Raw genomic sequence first — 21,435 nt, 5'->3', positions numbered from 1 at the left:
GTGGCCATTGCATGAAAAATTGGCAGCCATTCCACTCCGCAGTGTGGCTGCCAATTTCCGGTGGTAACAGGCCTTAAGGGAAGGGACAATTTTAGCCCCCTAATATCCAGCAGAGATTTTTAAAATTTGCCTCATCAATGATCAATCGATTTTAAAGCACTTTGGGCTAGAAATTGGTTTGCTTAGTGCCACCCGTAAGCGCCCGAGCTCCGCGCTGTCAGCGTCTCCCGCGACCATCAGTGGAGGTTTAACGGTGGCACTAACAGGTAGTGCTGCACACTTTAGCGTCACCCACTTGGTGACGTCAATGAATGCGCAACGCCCCTTTAGTGCCATGATTGCAAACTTGAATGGTTTCCTGTCGCAGTGCCTGCCGCTTGTGTACGTAAATAACCCGATTAACTGAAACAGGAGTAATGTAACTTAACTGTGTCCTTTATAGCAACTCCTAAAATGGTGCCCCAAAACCTGCATGAACCAGAATGTTTACAGCAGTGTGTGAATAACTCCCACAGGGTCCTAATGCCTGTCCAGTGAGGGTTCATGCAACAAACAGAGTGTGAACACAAATACTTCCCTGCCTTCTGAAAACACAGTCTATGAACAGACAAAGTCCTTGAGATAGCCAGGCCATGTTCTTATGCGCTGAGACTGGCGTGGAGCTTGCGGTGTTTGATCGAAGTTTTCGTTTGAGAAACAGAATGATCGAGATTTTCGGTTGAGAAACAAAACGGTGCCTCTGTTCCATCCTGTTGACCTGTGTGTTGGGATCAGTCTACGAGCGTTCCATCGAGTTCCATCATTGAGTTCGTAGGTGTGAGGGCTGAACTTTCGCCCGATCTGTTTTGGAGGCGAAAGTGAAGATGTGAGCTTATGACTCCAGTTTGGGCGCTTAACTCTGACCTAATCTCCGTTCTTCAGTTGGGGCTTTTGAGCACGTCGTTTTGTGTCCGTGTGCAGCTTCTCTTTTCGTTGGCGTTTCAAAATCTGGGACGCGAGTGTGGTTATCTTCACGCTAGGTTTGGCTGGGGGTTTGAGAATGTCCAGTAGCCAGCGAAGATTCCACCAATCATGAGCTCAGCGGGTGTCTTCCCCGTTGGCGAGTGCTTTGTTGAATGTTTGGCCTGCTGTGAGGTTGGCTTTCAAATCCACTTTGATGACGCGGTTAAATCGCTCAACACCTCCGTTGCTTTGAGGATTGTACCGAGCAGTAAGGCGATGCTCGATAGCATGAAGAGTGAGGAAATCCGTGAACTGGTCGGACACAAACTCTGGTCCATTGTGATTATGACCTCTGGGAGGCCCCACTTCGCGAACATACGCCACAGATTAGTGACGATCATTGATGAGGTCACTGAACTTGTAGCGATTTCGGGCCATTTGGAATGCAGACCATGTATTACAACAAGGAAACACTGGTGCTGTGGAGCTGCTTCAACTGGACCGAAGATATATAACTGAAGTTGTTGCCATGGTCTTTGTGGCCATGGAATGGGCTTCATTGGCGCTGGTCGTATGTTTGTGGCCTTTTCGCTCAGACTGCATGCTTCACAGTGTGAGACGAACTCTTTTGATGCAAGTGTCAATCCCAGGCCACCATACTGAATCGCGACATCTCTGCTTCATGTGAACAATGCCAGAATGTTCATCGTGTGCCAATGAGAGAACGCACTGCTGAAACGACTTGGGAATTACTGCTGTATCAGCACGAGCTAGGCGGCAGCCATCATTCCAAATGGAAAATTCATCGAAGCCTGTGGAAGGTTTTCAGCTCTTTCGGAATTTGCTCCCCCCACTTCATTTGGAGGAAGGGCACACGTACTGGAGCAGAGCATCACTCTGTGATTCGGTTTTGAGTTCGTCGCAGGAGACCAGGTTTCAGATGGACTGAGTGATGAGTGACGTGACATGTGTGTGTCGTCATCTGTGAACAAGTCAGCACCAGAGTCCGAAGCAGGTGTCGAGCGGCTGAGCATGTCAGCTACGTGGTTGTGACTGCCAGCGATGTGCTGTACATCAAAGTTATACTGATGAAGGCGATCTGACCATCGGCTGATTCGTAGTGGTCTGTGCCCAGATCCAGTTGTAGCGAGTAGCATAGTTAGCGCTTGGTGATCCGTACGGAGGTAAATTTCCTGCCATAGAGGTAGATGTGCCAGTGTTCACATGCGTAAATGCAAGCGAGTGCTTCGCGTTCCCCTGTATTTGCATTTTGCAGATGAGGCGAAGGCTACTGGGTGTTCTAGGCTGTCAATCCATTGTGAGAGCACAGCACACAAGGCGGTGCCTGATGCATCCGTGGTGACGTACATAGTGGCATTCAGATCAAAATGCGCGAGGATAGGAGGGGATGTGATTTTCTCCTTGTGCATGCTGAATGCCTGAGCCTGGGAATCTGTCCATTCCCAAGGGACATCCTTGTGCAGCAACTTGCGAAGTGGTTCGGCAATGTGCGCGCAGTGCGGGACGAACTTCAGATAGAAGTTGCAAGTGCCGAGGAATTATAAAAATTCTTTGATGTTGGTAGCCTCCTGCATTCGCTGGATCACGTCAATGTCGTCAAGTGTCGGCTTGACACCTTGTGCTGTGACTCTGTGGCCCAGAAAGTTTATTTCTCCAGCAGCGAATGTACACTTATTGACATTAAGTGTAATGTTATGTGTAGCAAGTCTGCCTGAAGTCGCTGGTCATGTCCATCCATGGACGACGATAGCATCAAGCAGATTGAGGGCTCCCTCTATGTGTGCTAGTACAGTAGTGACAATCTTCGGAAATGCACTTGGTGCAGAAGATAGTTTGCCGGGCATGGGTCGATACTGATGCATACCATCACGCACCCTGAATGCCATGAGCGGTTTGCTGTCCTCCACTAGGGGTATTTGCAAATAACTGCGGCGCATGTCGAGTTTCGTAAAAACTATTGAGCCGAGAATTCCGAAGAAAGTTCATCGATGATAGGAAGATGTTACTTGTCGAGGATGATGGCTTTGTTGACCTCTTTCAGGTCGATGCATAGGCGGATCTCCCCATTTTTACGCCAAGCAATGACTAAGTTCTAGATCCAGGGTGAGGAGTCGATGCTCTCAATGACTCCCTGAGATTCGAATCACGGTAACGCTGCGGATACTTGGTCACGAACCGCGAATGAGAGACGGCAAAGTCGCTACGTAACCGGTTTGACGGAAGAGTCAATGCGGGGACGATGGCAGAATTTTGTTGTCACTCCAAACCCTGTGAAGATTGAGGGGTACTGCTTGTCAAAGTCCACTGTGTACACAGGTGTGCCGGTTGGGTTGTAAACTTTGAACCCAAGCTTGTCAAAAAAGTCAACACCCATAAGGCTTTGTCCCTTTGTGACATGAAAGGAAAAGTTCCCAAATGTTATGTCCTTGTAGAATATCGAGACAGATATGACCCCAAGTACCTCATTTTTGGAGTCAGAGTACGCATGCAGAGTGGAAGTTGCGGGCTGCAGTTGACAGTGCGTGAAGTGGGTTTTGTACACAGCCTCGCTCAATATGCAGACTTTGGCTCCAAGGTCAATGAGGAGGCAGATGGACATGCCATCAATGTTTACCTCTCAGTCCTTGAATTTGCCTAAACCGATGTGCGAAATGTCACTAACGGTGTAAACCGTACTGGGTTCATCACTATCGGGGTTGTCCACATGTCGAATATGCTGCGATGAGCGACAGACACTAGCAAAATGGTTCATTTTATCACATGCAGAGCATTTCTTCCCACGTGCAGGGCAGTTAGGACTCTTTGTTGAATGTGATTTGTTCCCACAGTTAAAGCAGTGGAAGTTAAGCCCACGATTCATCGTGGGTGGCTTATTACTAGCCCTGGGTCTCTGCTGTGATTTCCACCTTGGACAGGCGCCTTGCACATGGGCTGTAGCTGCAGTCTGCTGCACAGGGGGAGCAGGGGATCTGATTGCTTTTGAATCGGAAAGTGCTGATTCGATTAGTTGCTTTGTGTAATGTCATTTTGTCATCCTCCATTAGCAAGCGCTCCCAAATGTGGGGGATCGTTGTTTTCTCAATAAATTGATCCCTGATCGTTTCCTCTGTGAGTGCTCCAAAGTTACATGTAGCGGCCACTTCAGTTAATGAAATGATATACTGTTTGGTTCATTGTTCCCTTGTCCCCTTTGACGAAATTTGTATCTCTCTCTCGTGATACTTTTCTTTGGCCCAAAATATTTCTCTAGGGCACTTACCACTTTGTCGTAGTACACCGTGTCTCCGATTTGGCCAAAAATGCGTTGGCCTTCGGTGTCGAGGCACTGGATAAGTATTGCACGGCGGCAAGCTGGTGTTACGTTGTCACCGTCTAACCCACTCGCCGTGATGTATGTAGATGTAAGCTTGTAATGTTTGTAGCGCCACACTGTGGATGTGGACGTATTGTGTACTGCAAGTGCAGGGTTAATAATAAACAGAACTAAGCCGATTTTCGGAGACTTCCGAGAGAGCTGCCTGCCATGTTAGGAAGCTGTGTGTGTGCTGTACTCTGTGAATATATCACAGTAGAAAAGCTTTTTATCCATCTCGTCCACATGATTGAGGGTGCCCGGTGCGGAGAGGAAAGGTGGGGGGGGGGTGGGGGGAGAGCGGTAGGGAGGTTAATTTGATTCATCCTTGTCGCCAAATTATGTTGTGTATGTAAATAATAGACTAACTGAAACAGGAGTAATGTAACTAACTGTGTCCTTTTATAGCAACTCCCAAAATGGTGTCCCAAAATCCACATGAACTAGCATGTGTACAGCAACTGTGAATAGCTCCCGCAGGGTCCTAATGCCTATCTAGTGAGGGTTCGTGCAACAGAGTGTGAACATCATCATCATTATCATAGGCGGTCCCTCGGATGAGGATGACTTGCTTCCACATGAGTTCACAGATGTTTCAATGAAGGACCCGATATTCCAGTCCTGAACTCCAGTTGAGGGGGTGGAAGATGCCTGTGCGTGGATTTTTTTAATGTGTGGTGACCGTTGCACATCAGCCACCACACGGGCTTGACCGAGCTAGGCCTTTATTCCAGTGGCAAGGGTTAACCAGGATGGAGACCTGCTCTGCTGCACGGACCTAGTGCGTACACATATATCGCAGTGTGGGCTGGCCCGTGCTGCCCCTGGGCCATCGCCTCTTCTGGGCCCCGTACTCTCATTTTCCACACCGCCGCCACGATCTCTCGCCGCTCCTCCGCCACAAACATTCGCCGCACCTCTACCACGATCTCTCGCCGCTCCTCCGCCACAAACATTCACCGTAACTCCGCCACAATCAGTCACGATCCCACAACGTTCCTCCGCCTCGATCACTCGCTGCTCCTCCGCCATGACCTTCCCGCTCCTCTGCTGTACCAGGCCCAGCCGATGCTCCTGCCCACGCTCCAAACGGCGACCTGGGTCCTGATGACATCACCCAGCACAATAATGCTAATCCTGACAGAAGCTCCCGGGGCGTTATAGCAACGGATGAACAGGTGGGTGTTTAGAATGGACTCTCTTTTTATATTCATTTAACTCTCAGTTCAACACCGTTGCTAATGTAAACATTCCTCCCTTCCATTTCCTTTCAATTTCCGGGTGGTCCAGCCGACCTCCCCTTTAAGCGCTGGGATGCCGGTTTCCTCGCACCACAACTTCATCAGCGCTCCTGCAACACGCCCCAAGGGTCAGGGTTCGCGCCCTCCGAGGGGTGTGGAATGCTTCCTTTAACGCTCCACTCCCCTCTTGGGGCGCTAAAAGTGAATATCCCAGTTGGAGGCGGTAAACATCGCCCGGCGCTAAAGTTAGTGACCAGACGGTGTCACCCCCTCACACTGGGCTGGACTGAGTCTTTCGCCCTTTATCTTTAAATTATCGACATCCATAGACAGAAACTCCATGATCAGGCTCCTCACCATGCGTAGCATTGCGACAAACATAATGCTCACCAGTGAAAATCTGAATTCCGAGTTCCAGTTTGAAGCGTGCCCTGTGGACAATATCATTGCAATTGAAAAGGTCTCAATTCAAAGCTGGTCTTACAGATCGTCCTGGGAATGGGAATCATCCTCCTGCTCATCCATGCACTGAGTATCTCCGATTTAAACGAGCGAGAATTCCATTTACAACCAATCCGGAAATCCATAGTGGTTGATGAATCAAGAAATATAAAGACAAATTATCGGAACAAAGGTAAGATAATTGTTCAGTTTTTAATGAAGATTGATTGATTTACAGAAACATTGCCATTAATTATTAAACACAAGTTTAAACGACCACTCTGAATAAGCCCGGGGAGGGAAATTGGCCTGGTTTGCACCTCCCTAAATTCTGCTGCTAATTACCAGGGACTGGATTTTCGGCCTTCTGCCGCCCCGTTAACGCCCCGGAGGGGTGGTAATGGCGGCATTAAGCACTTCCGGGCGGGCTTCCAGCACCCCGTCGGGACATTTGGTGGCGGTTTCGAGGGAGCGGGGAGCATTACCGCACGGAAGTGGCCAGCCGGTGTGCAACGCCCCCGGTTGTGACACCGGCTCGATTTTTGGTTGCCGCGCGGCGTTTAGCGCCCTGTAGCGCCCCCTGCTGGGAACGTCTGTGAAAGCAGGCGGTCCGAGCTGTAGCGGCCACAGTGCGGTAAGTAATGTCGACCTCAGGTAAGTGTGATTGTTTTTTCTTTGCGATTTATCTTGTGGTGGCGTGAGTTATGTATTGGGAATGTTTTTAGTGGGTTATTTTCAGGCTTTTTTTCCCCCCCCGAGGCCTCTGTTAGGGCGCTAAGCCGGCTGTTTACCTCGGTATTTTCGCTTGCTCAGCCGGCCTAGCGCCCTAAAAGAAATGTGTAACGACTCCTTTAGCGCCCCGCTCCAAACTCTGGGCCTAGCTGACGAATTTTGCGGCGGCTGACGCAAACCATTTGCCGGCGCAAAATTTACCGCTCCGCCCGGATTGACGCCGCAACAGAGACGCGACCGAACTTCTCCACACAGATCTTTAAAAAAAATGCAATTTCACAACTAGCTGTGGTGGGCTTTGAACTCTCCTCCTCTGGGCCACTATAGGCACTAGGCTACTGTACCCATGCACTCGTACAGCTCCTGTCCAGCCCCAGGAGTGTCATGATTTCCTCTCCCAGGCAATCTCTGCGGCTTGGGGGAGACCCCGTCACAGGCCACCCCCTCACGGGGCACAGTGCCGATGGGACGGGCAGCAAACTGCGGCACAGCCAGGAAGTCCCCGCGAGACTTTGGCAACTTGCGGCGGGAAGGCAGGTTTAAAAAGGCCATCAAAGTCTTGGGCCTACCCCTGGGAACGTCGCAGATCCTCCAGTCAGGGAGGGTTTACGGGCAGGCCATCGTGCTTTGGGAAGCCCTGGGCCGGGGCAGCCAATGAGGCAGGAGGCGGCAAGATCCCCTCCTGCTTCCTGCTGAGTTGCTCCATTGGGCCCGAGCCTACAGCAGGTGCAGGCCAAGCTGTGCTCCCCAAAGGACGGGCCCAGAAATTTAACTGAAGTAAAAGGAGACGGAGACCTGGAGAGACAAATCTCCGTCCCCTTTTCCTGAAGTGGGCATTCCCCACGGGCAACGGTCAGGAAAATTGGCCCTCCAGACTCTTGTTGCCAATGGTTCTTAACAATATTTTGTCAGCCTGATCGCCCCTCATTATAATCTTTCGCCGTCAGCTGATTATTGTCACACGGAATGGCATAAAGTGCTATTTCACAGGAAATGGTGCCAATCTGTCTATCCATGGACATCACCAGTCTCATTGTTTATTGTTGGAGTTCCCAATCAATGCAAATTGGAAATGATGTAGTCTTTATGTCCTAGGATACTGGACCAGACATCATGTTTGTCAGTTACCGTCAAATTGGATCAGATTCACAATATATTTTGATTGCAAAATTGGAGCTTTCAAGATGGAGATCGCTAGATTTTTATAGACTATCAAGGGATATGGAGCTGAGGCAGGTAAAAGGAGTTGAGTTACAGATCAGCCGTGATCTCATTGAATGACGGAGCAGGCTCGATGGGCTGAATGACCTCCTCCTGTACCTATGACCATAGCCTTTCCCAATCTATTAGAAGGTTGTAGTTTTCTTGTTGATCCGTTTAATGTTTCCAGGTGGCTCATTCCGTCTTTGTCTTAACAGCTGGGGGAGAATTTCCAGGCCGGCTTAATGATATATGCTATTGAGATTGAGTTGCCCCTGTTCACACACTTTCAACCAGTGGTGCAGAGATGCAGGAGGATTTTCACTAAAGGAGTTCAATGCTGCACCTCCAGTTGAGATTTATTCTGCAGCAGTTTAATTGTACTACAGTACATAAACAGTGGCAGACGGCTAAGCGTAGGATACTCGGCTGCAACCTGCTCAAGCAATTTGGTTGAAGTCATAAACAAGGTCAAAGGGCAAGTGTGCCTTTCAGCCCAAACAGGTGCCCAGTGTCTCACTTGACTACGGCAATTATCGAGAGTAGAGGAAGGTAATATTTGCCACCTGCTCAGAGGAAAGTCCAATTCATGGTTAAAGATGAGACTATAAAACTTTCATTACCAACAGCCCACTGAGTGTATTTACGTGCTCAGTCACTGAACTGGTCGTGTACGTACTGAGAAACCTGCATACTGCAAGTCACCCCTTCCTTCCCAAAATCTTGTTCAACCCTTTCTAAGCGCCAAATTTGGTGTCACTTAATCAACACTTCTTCATTTACCTTGTCTTTACTCCAACTCTTCTCAGCCTTAGCAGAATCCTGTATCTGGGTCTTAGGGCTAGACTTTCCATCAGTTTCACCTCAGTACCGAAGTATAACGCCCATTTTCCCTAAAGATGGAAACTAATGCCCAATATGGTGGAATTCTGCATTAGGATGGAGAATGAAACAGTAATTTCAGAGACCATGGTCCAGAACTTAAAGAAGGGTAACTTTGAAGGTATGAGGCGTGAATTGGCTAGGATAGATTGGCGAATGATACTTAGGGGGTTGACTGTGGATGGGCAATGGCAGACATTTAGAGACCGCATGGATGAATTACAACAATTGTACATTCCTGTCTGGCGTAAAAATAAAAAAGGGAAGGTGGCTCAACCGTGGCTATCAAGGGAAATCAGGGATAGTATTAAAGCCAAGGAAGTGACATACAAATTGGCCAGAAATAGCAGCGAACCTGGGGACTGGGAGAAATTTAGAACTCAGCAGAGGAGGACAAAGGGTTTGATTAGGGCAGGGAAAATGGAGTACGAGAAGAAGCTTGCAGGGAACATTAAGGCGGATTGCAAAAGTTTCTATAGGTATGTAAAGAGAAAAAGGTTGGTGAAGACAAACGTAGGTCCCCTGCAGTCAGAATCAGGGGAAGTCATAACGGGGAACAAAGAAATGGCAGACCAATTGAACAAGTACTTTGGTTCGGTATTCACTAAGGAGGATACAAACAACCTTCCGGATATAAAAGGGGTCAGAGGGTCTAGTAAGGAGGGGGAACTGAGGGAAATCTTTATTAGTCGGGAAATTGTGTTGGGGAAATTGATGGGATTGAAGGCCGATAAATCCCCAGGGCCTGATGGACTGCATCCTAGAGTACTTAAGGAGGTGGCCTTGGAAATAGCGGATGCATTGACAGTCATTTTCCAACATTCCATTGACTCTGGATCAGTTCCTATGGAGTGGAGGGGAACCAATGTAACCCCACTTTTTAAAAAAGGAGGGAGAGAGAAAACAGGGAATTATAGACCGGTCAGCCTGACCTCAGTAGTGGGTAAAATGATGGAATCAATTATTAAGGATGTCATAGCAGTGCATCTGGAAAATGGTGACATGATAGGTCCAAGTCAGCATGGATTTGTGAAAGGGAAATCATGCTTGACAAATCTTCTGGAATTTTTTGAGGATGTTTCCAGTAAAGTGGACAAAGGAGAACCAGTTGATGTGGTATATTTGGACTTTCAGAAGGCTTTCGACAAGGTCCCACACAAGAGATTAATGTGCAAAGTTAAAGCACATGGGATTGGGGGTAGTGTGCTGACGTGGATTGAGAACTGGTTGTCAGACAGGAAGCAAAGAGTAGGAGTAAACGGGTACTTTTCAGAATGGCAGGCAGTGACTAGTGGAGTGCCGCAAGGTTCTGTGCTGGGGCCCCAGCTGTTTACATTGTACATTAATGATTTAGACGAGGGGATTAAATGCAGTATCTCCAAATTTGCGGATGATACTAAGTTGGGTGGCAGTGTGAGCTGCGAGGAGGATGCTATGAGGCTGCAGAGTGACTTGGATAGGTTAGGTGAGTGGGCAAATGCATGGCAGATGAAGTATAATGTGGATAAATGTGAGGTTATCCACTTTGGTGGTAAAAACAGAGAGACAGACTATTATCTGAATGGTGACAGATTAGGAAAAGGGAAGGTGCAACGAGACCTGGGTGTCATGGTACATCAGTCATTGAAGGTTAGCATGCAGGTACAGCAGGCGGTTAAGAAAGCAAATGGCATGTTGGCCTTCATAGCGAGGGGATTTGAATACAGGGGCAGGGAGGTGTTGCTACAGTTGTACAGGGCCTTGGTGAGGCCACACCTGGAGTATTGTGTACAGTTTTGGTCTCCTAACTTGAGGAAGGACATTCTTGCTATTGAGGGAGTGCAGCGAAGGTTCACCAGACTGATTCCCGGGATGGCGGGACTGACCTATCAAGAAAGATTGGATCAACTGGGCTTGTATTCACTGGAGTTCAGAAGAATGAGAGGGGACCTCATAGAAACGTTTAAAATTCTGACGGGTTTAGACAGGTTAGATGCAGGAAGAATGTTCCCAATGTTGGGGAAGTCCAGAACCAGGGGTCACAGTCTGAGGATAAGGGGTAAGCCATTTAGGACCGAGATGAGGAGAAACTTCTTCACCCAGAGAGTGGTGAACCTGTGGAATTCTCTACCACAGAAAGTAGTTGAGGCCAATTCACTAAATATATTCAAAAGGGAGTTAGATGAAGTCCTTACTACTCGGGGGATCAAGGGTTATGGCGAGAAAGCAGGAAGGGGGTACTGAAGTTTCATGTTCAGCCATGAACTCATTGAATGGCGGTGCAGGCTAGAAGGGCTGAATGGCCTACTCCTGCACCTATTTTCTATGTTTCTATGTTTCTATTTATCGCCAGCGTTAGTTTCGGCATAAAGTTAACGTTAAGAATTAGTTAAACCGCCTTTACCTAGGTTTCTCAAGAATAATCAAAATCGATAGAATGAAAGAAGAAAGAAAGACTTGGATTTATACAGTGCCCTTCACAACCACCGGACGTCTCAAAGCGTTTACAGGCAATGAAGTACTTTAGAATGCAGTCACTGTTGCAATGTAGGAAACGCTGTTGTAATATAGGCACCATACACATGACCCGTCATCCACAGACTCAATCAGCTGGAGGTCAATTGATGGAATACGGTCGGGAAATTGTATTCAAACATAGAAAGAGAAATTTGGTGCAGGAGCAGGCCATTCGGCCCTTCGAGCCTGCACCACCATTCACTAAGATCATGGCTGATCATTCAACCTCAGTACTCCTTTCCTGCTTTTCTCTCCATACCCTTGATCCCTTTAGCCGTAAGGGCCACATCTAACTCCCTTTTGAATATATCTAACGAACTGGCCTCAACAACTTTCTGCGGTAGAGAATTCCACAGGTTCACAATTCTCTGAGTGAAGAAGTTTCTCCTCATCTCGGTCCTAAATGGCTTACCCCTTATTCTTAGACTGTGACCCCTGGTTCTGGAACTTCCCAGCAACGGGAACATTCTTCCTGCATCTAACCTGTCCAATCCCGTCAGAATTTTATATATTTCAATGAAATCTCCTCCCCGTCTTCTAAACTCCAGTGGATACAAGCCCAGTTGATCCAGTCTCTCCTCATATGTCAGTCCTGCCATCCCGGGAATCAATGTGGTGAACCTTCGCTGCACTCCCTCAATAGCAAGAACATTCATCCTCAGATTAGGAGACCAAAACTGAACACAATATTCCAGGTGTGGCCTCACCAAGGCTCTGTACAACTGCAGTAAGACCTCCCTGCTCCTATACTCAAATCCTCTAGCTATGAAGGCCAACATTCCGTTTGCCTTCTTCACCGCCTGCTGTACCTGCATGCCAACTTTCAATGATTGATGTACCATGACATCCAGGTCTCTTTGCACCTCCCCTTTTCCTAATCTGTCACCATTCAGATAATATTCTGTCTTCCTGTTGTTGCCACCAAAGTGGATAACCTCACATTTACCAACATTATACTGCATGTGCCATGCATTTGCCCACTCACCTAACCTGTCCAAGTCACCTGTAGTCTCTTGGCATCCTCCTCACAACTCACACCGCCACCCAGCTTAGTGTCATCTGCAAACTTGGAGATATTACATTCAATTCCTTCAGCTAAATCATTGATGTATATTGTAAATAGTTGGGTTACAGCACTGAGCCATGTCACTCGTCACTGCCTGCCATTCTGATAAGGACCCATTTATTCCGACTCTCTGCTTCCTGTCTGCCAATCAGTTCTCTATCCACATCAATACATTACCCCCAATACCATGTGCTTTAATTTTGCACACTAATCTCTTGTGTGGGACCTTGTCAAAAGCCTTTTGAAAGTCCAAATACACCACATCCACTGGTTCTCCCTTATCCAGTCTACTAGTTACATCCTCAAAAAATTCCAGAAGATTTGTCAAGCATGACTTCCCTTTCATAAATCCATGCTGACTTGGACTGATCCTATCACTGCTTTCCAAATGTGTTGCTATTTCATCTTTAATTATTGATTCCAACATATTCCCCACCACCGGTCTATAATTCCCCATTTTCTCTCTCCCTCCTTTTTTAAACAGTGGCTACCCTCCAGTCCATAGGAACTGATCCAGAGTCAATAGAATGTTGGAAAATGATCACCAATGCATCCACTATTTCTAGGGCCACTTCCTTAAGTACTCTGGGGTGCAGCCTATCAGGCCCTGGGGATTTAACGGCCTTCAATCTCATCAATTTCCCGAGCACAATTTCCTGACTAATAAGGATTTCCTTCAGTTCCTCCTTTTCGCTAGCCCCTCGAACCCCTAGTATTTCCGGAAGGTTATTTGTGTCTTCCTTATCTGTTGGTTTTCAAGTCTGACTTTCTGCCATGCCGCTTATCTTTAATGATTTAAATTTACTTAAATGTCTAATAAAATGGCAAGACAGGTCTTGTATTTCTAAATGGACTTTGTATAGGTTGGACCTATCTTACAGTACTTTCTGCTATTATTCCCTACAATGTGGCACCGCCTCCCCCCCCACCCCCAAAGCACAAGTTTTACTTCAAAGGGCATCCATTTCACCAGAGAACAAAGTGTTTATTTCTGGAGATTTGCCCCGTCCAATTTTCATGCCTTGCCTCCGAAATGCGGTGTGCCTGGTACTGGGCTACCTCAGGTACTTGGTCAAGTGACCATTCTTCACGTGTGAGGCGAGATAGCAATTTAACCCGGGGAAGGTAGCACCAACCAAGGCCGATCCCCTATCCTCCCTGGACACACGTGCGCTTTTGAGCAAAGAGTCACTGGTTCGCAATCGGGGCTGGGCTGATGACCCCTTCCTGACCCAAGGTTGCTGAGATCCGCTGTATCCCCTCCCACACCAGCCCTGCTAACTCAGGATCACACCTTGAACCTTCTTCCTGGTTGGCTCAGTGTCAGGCAGCCTCCACCGACTGAACCATTGAGAGGAGGGGGTGGGGGGGGGGGGGTGGGGGTTCTTGATTTTGTAAATTGGGGCTGAGTTCAACCAAAAATAACAATGAAATGGATATGCGCCTAAAAATAATGGATCCTTGAAAAAGAATAGAGATTTTCGGTGGGAAGGACCATAGCCTAACCACCCATTCTGTGCAGGCAGACAGGGAAGGCTTAGAAATATAGGAACATAGCAACAGGAGTAGACCATTCAGCCCCTCGAGCCTGTTCCACCATTCAGTTAGACATAGCTGATCTGTACCTTAACTCCATTTACCCACCTTGGTTCCATAACCCTTGCCTAACAAAAACCTAGCAATCTCAGTTTTGAAATTTTCAATTGACCCACAGCCTCAACAGCGTTTTGGGGGAGAGGATTCCTGATTTCCACTGCCCTTTATGAGAAGTCCAAAAACACCCCTGAACAACCTGGCTCTAATTTTAAGGTGATGCCCCCTTGTTCTGGACTCCCCCACCTGTAGTCTTGGCCTGCTGAAAGCCAACCAGACCCCCTGGGAAAATGCACTAACATTTCTTTATTCCCCCTCTCTCCTGACCCCATACCCAACTACAGGGCCAGTCTTGCCAAAATTAAGGAGTAGCGGTGAAGATAACCAGTTTAAGCGAAAGGGCAGAGTACTGACCTACAGACTACGTGAGGGGGAAGGTATGAGTACTGTCGTCTACAACGCAACAGAAGCCGTCCGACTCTTGGAGGCTGGTTCACCCTCCGCACCCAACGAGGAGGAAACATTAAAGGAACTGAAAGAAACAAAATGGACGAAAGCATTCACACCTTTATCAGCAATCGGGAAAAGAGCAAAAACAACAAGCCCACCCACAGGCAGGGCGTACACAGAGCCAAGGGACCCCGACATGAACAAGGAAGTTGGAAAAACACAGATTGAAACTTAAATGATTAGAGCTCTGGCTATTTTTCACATTAGCAAAAAACTGACTTTGGAAAGGTCAAATGTGAACACAGACGTTCGGGGGGGAAAAAAATACCTCAGTTGTGCTTGGCCTTCCACATAGTAAAGCCATGCGGAGTTGAGGGGAGCAGCTGGAAAGCGAAGGGGTTCTTGTGACGAGAGATCCGCTGTCTACCTTTTCCTTACGGTTCTGACTGGAAGTAAAGGCTCGGCCTGCTTCTACACCATTATCCACGGGTGGACTAAGGGGTCATCTCAGGCAATGTGCTCGTCGCCAAGAAAATGACGTGCCGTCTCTTCTCATGACTACAACAGCAGGCCTTCTAACTCACCCTCAATTTTCTGGGTAAAGATGCGTCATCTATTTGGACAACAGCTCTCCGGAGACTGTCTGGAGTACGTCTCAAGCTTGGCTCAAAGATCTCTGCTTCTTTCTATGAGCTCATTGGCCTGGATTTTCCGATTGCAATTATTTTAATGTTTCTGGTAACCTATGGGCATTAACAAAAACGTTGATCAGAAAATGCAAGCTACAGTCATCTACATTCGGACGCACGGCGCCTGGTTTTTCCAAGCGCTAATGGGTCTACCAAGCCCCCAATATGGTAGGTGGGAAGTGTGCACACATTTTGTTATGTATGTAACCATTGTAACTGTGTAAGACTTGCCACCAGAGGGCGCAAAGGTCACCTGCACACCTCGTGCAAGAGAGTATAAAAGGTTATCTGCCATGCTGCTTAGGCACTCTGGAGTTGTATTAAAGAGACTAAGGTCAATCAGATTTAGCTCACAGTACTCAGTCTTGTGGAGTTCTTCCATACCTAACACATTTCAGGCTGGAACTGTGCCACCCGCCAAATTGGGAAAGGAGATTGCGCTGGTGGCAGATGCGCACACCGGCAACGTTTAAAGAGGGAGGTAATTTATTTAAATTCGGGTCGTTGCAGGAGCTAGTTCTGATTTTCGATCGCCCTTGTGCCCACCTCGCGTTGCGCTACGTATCGCTAACCAGCAGGAAGGTCCCCATACCTCCCCAGATGTGGATCCGGGAGGAGCCGGTGTGCTGACCTACATTGGCTCCTGGCTCACCGATGTCTCGAGGCACTGAAGTCCATTGTTGCTGCCCCAGCTCTGTGCAGTAAGCTCAGCCAGACGATCTGGAAGTCATACCTGGGACCTTCAGGTCTGTATAATTGTATAGTTACTTGAGAAAGAGACTTTAAAGGGCTGGATTTTCGACTTTCCTGATTTCGAGGCGTTAATCGCGGCAGGGCGGTAAAGATACCACCTGAAAAAAGTTTGCGACCTGGACTGGGAAATTCGCCACGAAATGAGGATCCATGATCGGGGCGCTAAATCAGGCGTGTCACAACAAACGGATTTTGTGCGCCCGAGCCAAAAATCGTGGTGGTAAAAAAGTATTGTTGTTGTTTATTGCCCTGCAACATAACGTTGTATATTGTACGGTTTTATTTTGGTGGGGGGAGTTTTTTGCAAATTTGTTGCAGTAAAATTTATGTTTCATCATTTGCCATTGGTGTCCTGTGCATCATTCCAACGATCATCGGAGATGTGCCTTAATGGGCACACGTAGCGTGTCCAGTATTAGCTCCATCCCTCAGTTTCCCCCATTTAGGAGCCGGTCCATTATCAGCTGACGATGTGCGATTCTTAGTTCGGCAGCATCTCCACACTGCCTCCCCTGTGGATGGTATGACTATCCAATGGGGGCCTCGCCAGGCTCCTCTTCATCGTCCTCCTTCTGAGGTAGGCAAGCAATCCCCACTGGCAATGCCTGGCCCCTCATGATGGCCAAGCTGTGTGTGGGGTGATTGTTAAAGGGGAGGTGCAGTGCTTGGGCCCATTGTGGGCCAATAGTTAAAGGGGAGGTGCAGTGCTTGGGCCCGTTGTGGGGCAATAGTTAAAGGGGAGGTGCAGTGCTTGGGCCGTTGTGGGGCAATAGTTAAAGGGGAGGTGCAGTGCTTGAGCCGTTGTGGGGCAATAGTTAAAGGGGAGGTGCAGTGCTTGGGCCGTTGTGGGGCAATAGTTAAAGGGGAGGTGCAGTGCTTGGGCCCGTTGTGGGGCAATACTAAAGAGGAGGTGCAGTGCTTGAGCCGTTGTGGGGCAATAGTTAAAGGGGAGGTGCAGTGCTTGGGCCCGTTGTGGGGCAATACTAAAGAGGAGGTGCAGTGCTTGAGCCGTTGTGGGGCAATAGTTAAAGGGGAGGTGCAGTGCTTGGGCCCGTTGTGGGGCGATAGTTAAAGGGGAGGTGCAGTGCTTGGGCCCGTTGTGGGGCGATAGTTAAAGGGGAGGTGCAGTGCTTGGGCCATTGTGGGGCGATAGTTAAAGGGGAGGTACAGTGCTTGGGCCGTTGTGGTGGTGAGGGGGTGGCTGCACTTTGGCTGGAACTTCGCGGGCTGTCAGCGGGCGCGAGCGGTGGCAGGTCAGGTGGGAAAGTGTTTATTTTTTCACACCGGGTCAGGACCCCACTCTCAACCCTCCGCCACATGCCTTTCCCAATGTCAAGTCTGTGAGCACTGAGCAGTCCCGACAGGCAGCTGCGGGGGCCCTAATTCAGGTAATTAGCGGCTTGTTTAGAGCCAGTTATGAATGATTTTCAGCTCACCTTTTACACTTGACAGCTCACCCACGGGGTCCCGCTTGTCATGGACCATGTCTGTCAAGCTGAGGTGGGAGCTCAGTGGCCATTGAATCAGCTGTTGAGTTGACCGCTTCAGATGTAAAGTAAAAGCTCCCGGGGCCGAAATTGCCCCCCCCCCCCCGCCAAAAATGCGCCGTCCTTGCCCTGTTTCCGCTATTTTTACCGGCAAGATGGATGCGGTGGCCTCTTGAGAGAAATTCCGCTCTTTGGCCTTTTTTTTCCCAGCGGCCCAGACATTAGTCATAATGGGGGCGGAAGTGCGCCAGTGAGCAGAAGTTCGGTAAGTCGAGAGGCAGAAGTTGGGGGCAGGCGGAGTGTCCGCCTCTGTCCTCATTAGCGTAACGCTGATGATGTCATCATGCTGGCACGTCACCACATCTCTCCCCTTCACTTAAAGGGAAGGGCCGCTGCAATTCTTTAAGTTCGTTCCACTTGGCCACCAAGCGATGGTGCCAGGCTGCCTGTTGGCGGCCCGGCCGAACCCAGGGGCATAATTGTCGGCCCGACCTCGCAGTCGGCCGACACAAGAAAAGATGGCGTCCGTGGCAATGCGCCCTCCCCTTTAATGGCAGCCACACGGCCATTTTAGAAGCACAGTGCATCGGCAGAAAAAGCTGTCGGTGGCGCCGAGCGGCGGGAGCAAGATTTTCTGTGTGGAATTTCACCATCGGTGGGGGAACATTGGCGGTGCGCGCTCTGATGATGCACTTGGGATGGACCGGCAGCAGCTGAGCGGTAGTGGGGGGAACGGGTCACCACCTGGATACCGCAGGAGCGGAATTTTCAAAATGGCGGCCATTGCATTCTGCCGCGAGGTCACCAATTTCCGGTGGTAACAGGCCTTAAGGGAAGGGGCAATTTCGCCCTCCCCACCTTTTGGATATATCTTCCCTCAACTACAAGCTCTTCCTCACCGCATTTCCACAACAGATTCACCATGCTGCAAGTCTTTACACAAGACTCCATCCAGTCTGACCTCATTACCTCTCTCACCATTGACAGATCGCTTCTGTCATCTCTACTTCACCTGCCCTTTATTCCACCAGCATGGGCACCCGTTATACTCTCTCACCTTGGTCCTCAGAATCCCACCACGATCAGCCCCAACACCAGCAGCACCAGGCACACCAGCAGCACCAACAACACCACCAACAACCGTCTCCACAATCACCTGATGCTGCACAGGGCAGAGGGCATCAGCACACGACCACATTATTGCCCAGGCGGCCAGGGATGGCCTCGCCATGGCCTCATTTACTTTGTTTGACGCCAGGTTGGCACCATCCCACACCAACACCATAAAGCATCCCTACAATGCCCAAGCCATTCCTTTCACATGCATGACCATTGTGGAGGGTACCGCTATGTCTCACCATTCACTACATCTCACTAAGCCTCTTCCAAAGATGCACACAAATCTTCCAAAGATGCACACAAAGCATATGGAGGGAGTTAGGGGAGAGCTTGGGTGCAGCCCTGTGCCTCTGTGCAATCATTGTGAGTGTTTGCAGCACCTCAATGCTGTGGAACACTGACAGCATAAGTGTCATAATAAAGTTGGCCATGGTCCCTTTAAAGAAACCGGCTGATGACACATCATCAAATGATGTCACTGGCACCACTTCATCTAATTGGCCCAGGAAATGCGCTGGGCGGGCTTAACAAGTCCCATTGAGGGAAGTTCATTTTACAGAGCGGGCTGGAGCCAGCAGCGGGGTCAGGACCTGCCACCGACATCACCAAGGGCAGTAAAATCCCAGCCAATGTCCCTATGATGTTGCTTCTGGGTTGCTCACAGCAGCGTCCAGGAGATTAATCTTCAAATCCTGTCAACTCCGAGACAATCCTGGAGCGTTGGCAACCCTTCGGGCTTCACGGAAATAACAAATTTAAAAATTGTTCTGGCCGTTTCCTGATTGGATGCCAGCACCTGTGGGAGGAGCATTCGTGTTGCAAGCTCCGCCCACATGTCTCTTCAAATTGCAATTGGGTCCTTATCTACGTTATCAAGGCCCCGATTTGAATGGGAAAGATTGCTTGTTTCAGGTTGCCCCTGCAACCCCCTCAGTGGTAGACTCCTGTGAAAGCCGATCGCCAGGAAAACAGGATGGTAAGGCTTCCAACCCCAGTTTTAGCACCTTTCAGCCACATTAGCGCTAATTTTCCCCATGTCACCTTTGGCTCAGTGGATAACACACTGAGTCAGAAGGTTGTGGGTTCAAGTCCCCCTCCAGGAACTTGAATGCATAAATCTAGGCTGGCACTCCAGTGCAGTGCTGAGGGAGTGCTGCACTGTCGGAGGTGCTGTCTTTTGGATGAGATGTTAAACCATCTGCTCTCTCAGGTGGACATAAAAGATCCCATGGTGCTATTTCGAAGAAGAGCAGGGGAGTTAGCCCCGGTGTCCTGGTCAATATTTATCCCTCAACCAAATAACAGAAACAGATTATCTGGTCATTATCACATTGCTGTTTGTGAGAGCTTGCTGTGCACAAATTAGCTGTTGCGTTTCCCACATTACAAAAGTGACTACACTCCAAAAGCTGTAAAGCGCTTTGGGATGTCCGATAGTCCTGAAAGGCACTATATAAATGCGAGTTTTTCTTTTTTCTTTTTCGGTAAAAATTGGCCCCATTGACCTGAAAATTAAGAAACAAAAGGCCAAAATCAGTAACCATGAATGTTTCATTTTTGTACGACATATTTTATTATCTGTTATGTCTTCCATCAATCCCGGTACAGATTGAGGGCGTATCAGTCAGCAAGTTGTTTGTTTTGTTTTACTCCCCGCACATTTCTGAACCAGAAGGATCAACACTTATAGTTCCTGCATTTTTCATGCTCCATTCTTTAAGCCTTAATCTGTGTACCGTCAAGCTGCAATAATAAATATTCATCCCTCAGACTGAGAAGTGTAAGGATGAAAATAAATCAGGCATATTCCAGGCTTGCTTTATCCTCCAATTCTCAAAACAAAGCTCAAGTACTAACAGTTTTAGGTTTTAGGAACATTTTAAAATTCAGGAATGTTTTTCCGTAGTCAGGTCAACTGGACAGTGCTGAGATTTTCCCACAAGGTCAAGGGGTTGCAATTAAAGGCGTCCCAATGAAATGCTGTCGAGCTGTGATAGCCTCTAGTTTTGACAGAAGCTCCACACCTGATCTGTCTCCCTTGTGTTCTACATAATAAGTAGGCCAAGGGCTTGTTCCCTCCCCTTGCTCACACTGTCATCTTTTCAGTTTCCCAACAGAAAGTAGGGCACACTTGGGTGAAGTAAAATGACCCAAAATCCTTGGTCGTTGTTGAAGGCCATCGGTGACTCACAGAATTGTCGGTCACAGGCAGTTTGTTCGCTTCAGAGGGGAGGAGGCTTCATCCTGTTAGTTCGAAGCCAAATAAAGATTGGATTTTACTCCTCCAGGCAGCTCTGCATATATCTTTGCAAGGTCAACTCATGTACTACTCACGTATCATTTAAGGAAAGATATTTGTTGATTTTGTATTGTATCATTTCAGTAATTTTTCGGTGTCAAATAGTGATTTATTAAATGCCCATTAGGAGAGGGTTGGTGATGTACAAAATCAATATTGTATTGGAGCATGATTCTTTAGAATGCCATGGCTTGCTTTTTTGACAATAAGAACTATTCTGGAAATGAGACTATGTCTATTTAGGAGGACATGTAACTAATTTCGCTAAGAATCTAAGTCATTACCTAAAGTTGCAAATAGGATGTCCACCAAACCTATCTCCCTCAGATTCTGGATCTAGAACCCAGTGTGTTGTCATAAAGATCCACTACAGAGACAAGGTCAACTTTCTAGCTCTGTTCCAGACAAAGAGGAGGATAGGGATAGACTTCAAGAAGACATGGACAGGCTGGTGGAATGGGTGGGCATGTGGCATATGAAAGTTAACGTAGAAAAGTGCAAAGTGATACATTTTGGTAAGAACGAGAAGAGGCAATATAAACTAAAGGGTACAATCCTAAAGGGGATGCATGCACAGAGATACCTGGGGGTATGTGTGCACAAATTGTTGAAATTTGAGTAAGTGGTTAAAATTGCATATGGGATCCTGGGCTTTATAAATAGAGGCATAGA

Source organism: Pristiophorus japonicus, chromosome 15 (genome assembly GCF_044704955.1).
Source record: "Pristiophorus japonicus isolate sPriJap1 chromosome 15, sPriJap1.hap1, whole genome shotgun sequence".
NCBI lineage: Eukaryota > Metazoa > Chordata > Chondrichthyes > Pristiophoridae > Pristiophorus > Pristiophorus japonicus.
Note: the sequence above shows the minus strand (reverse complement) of the source record.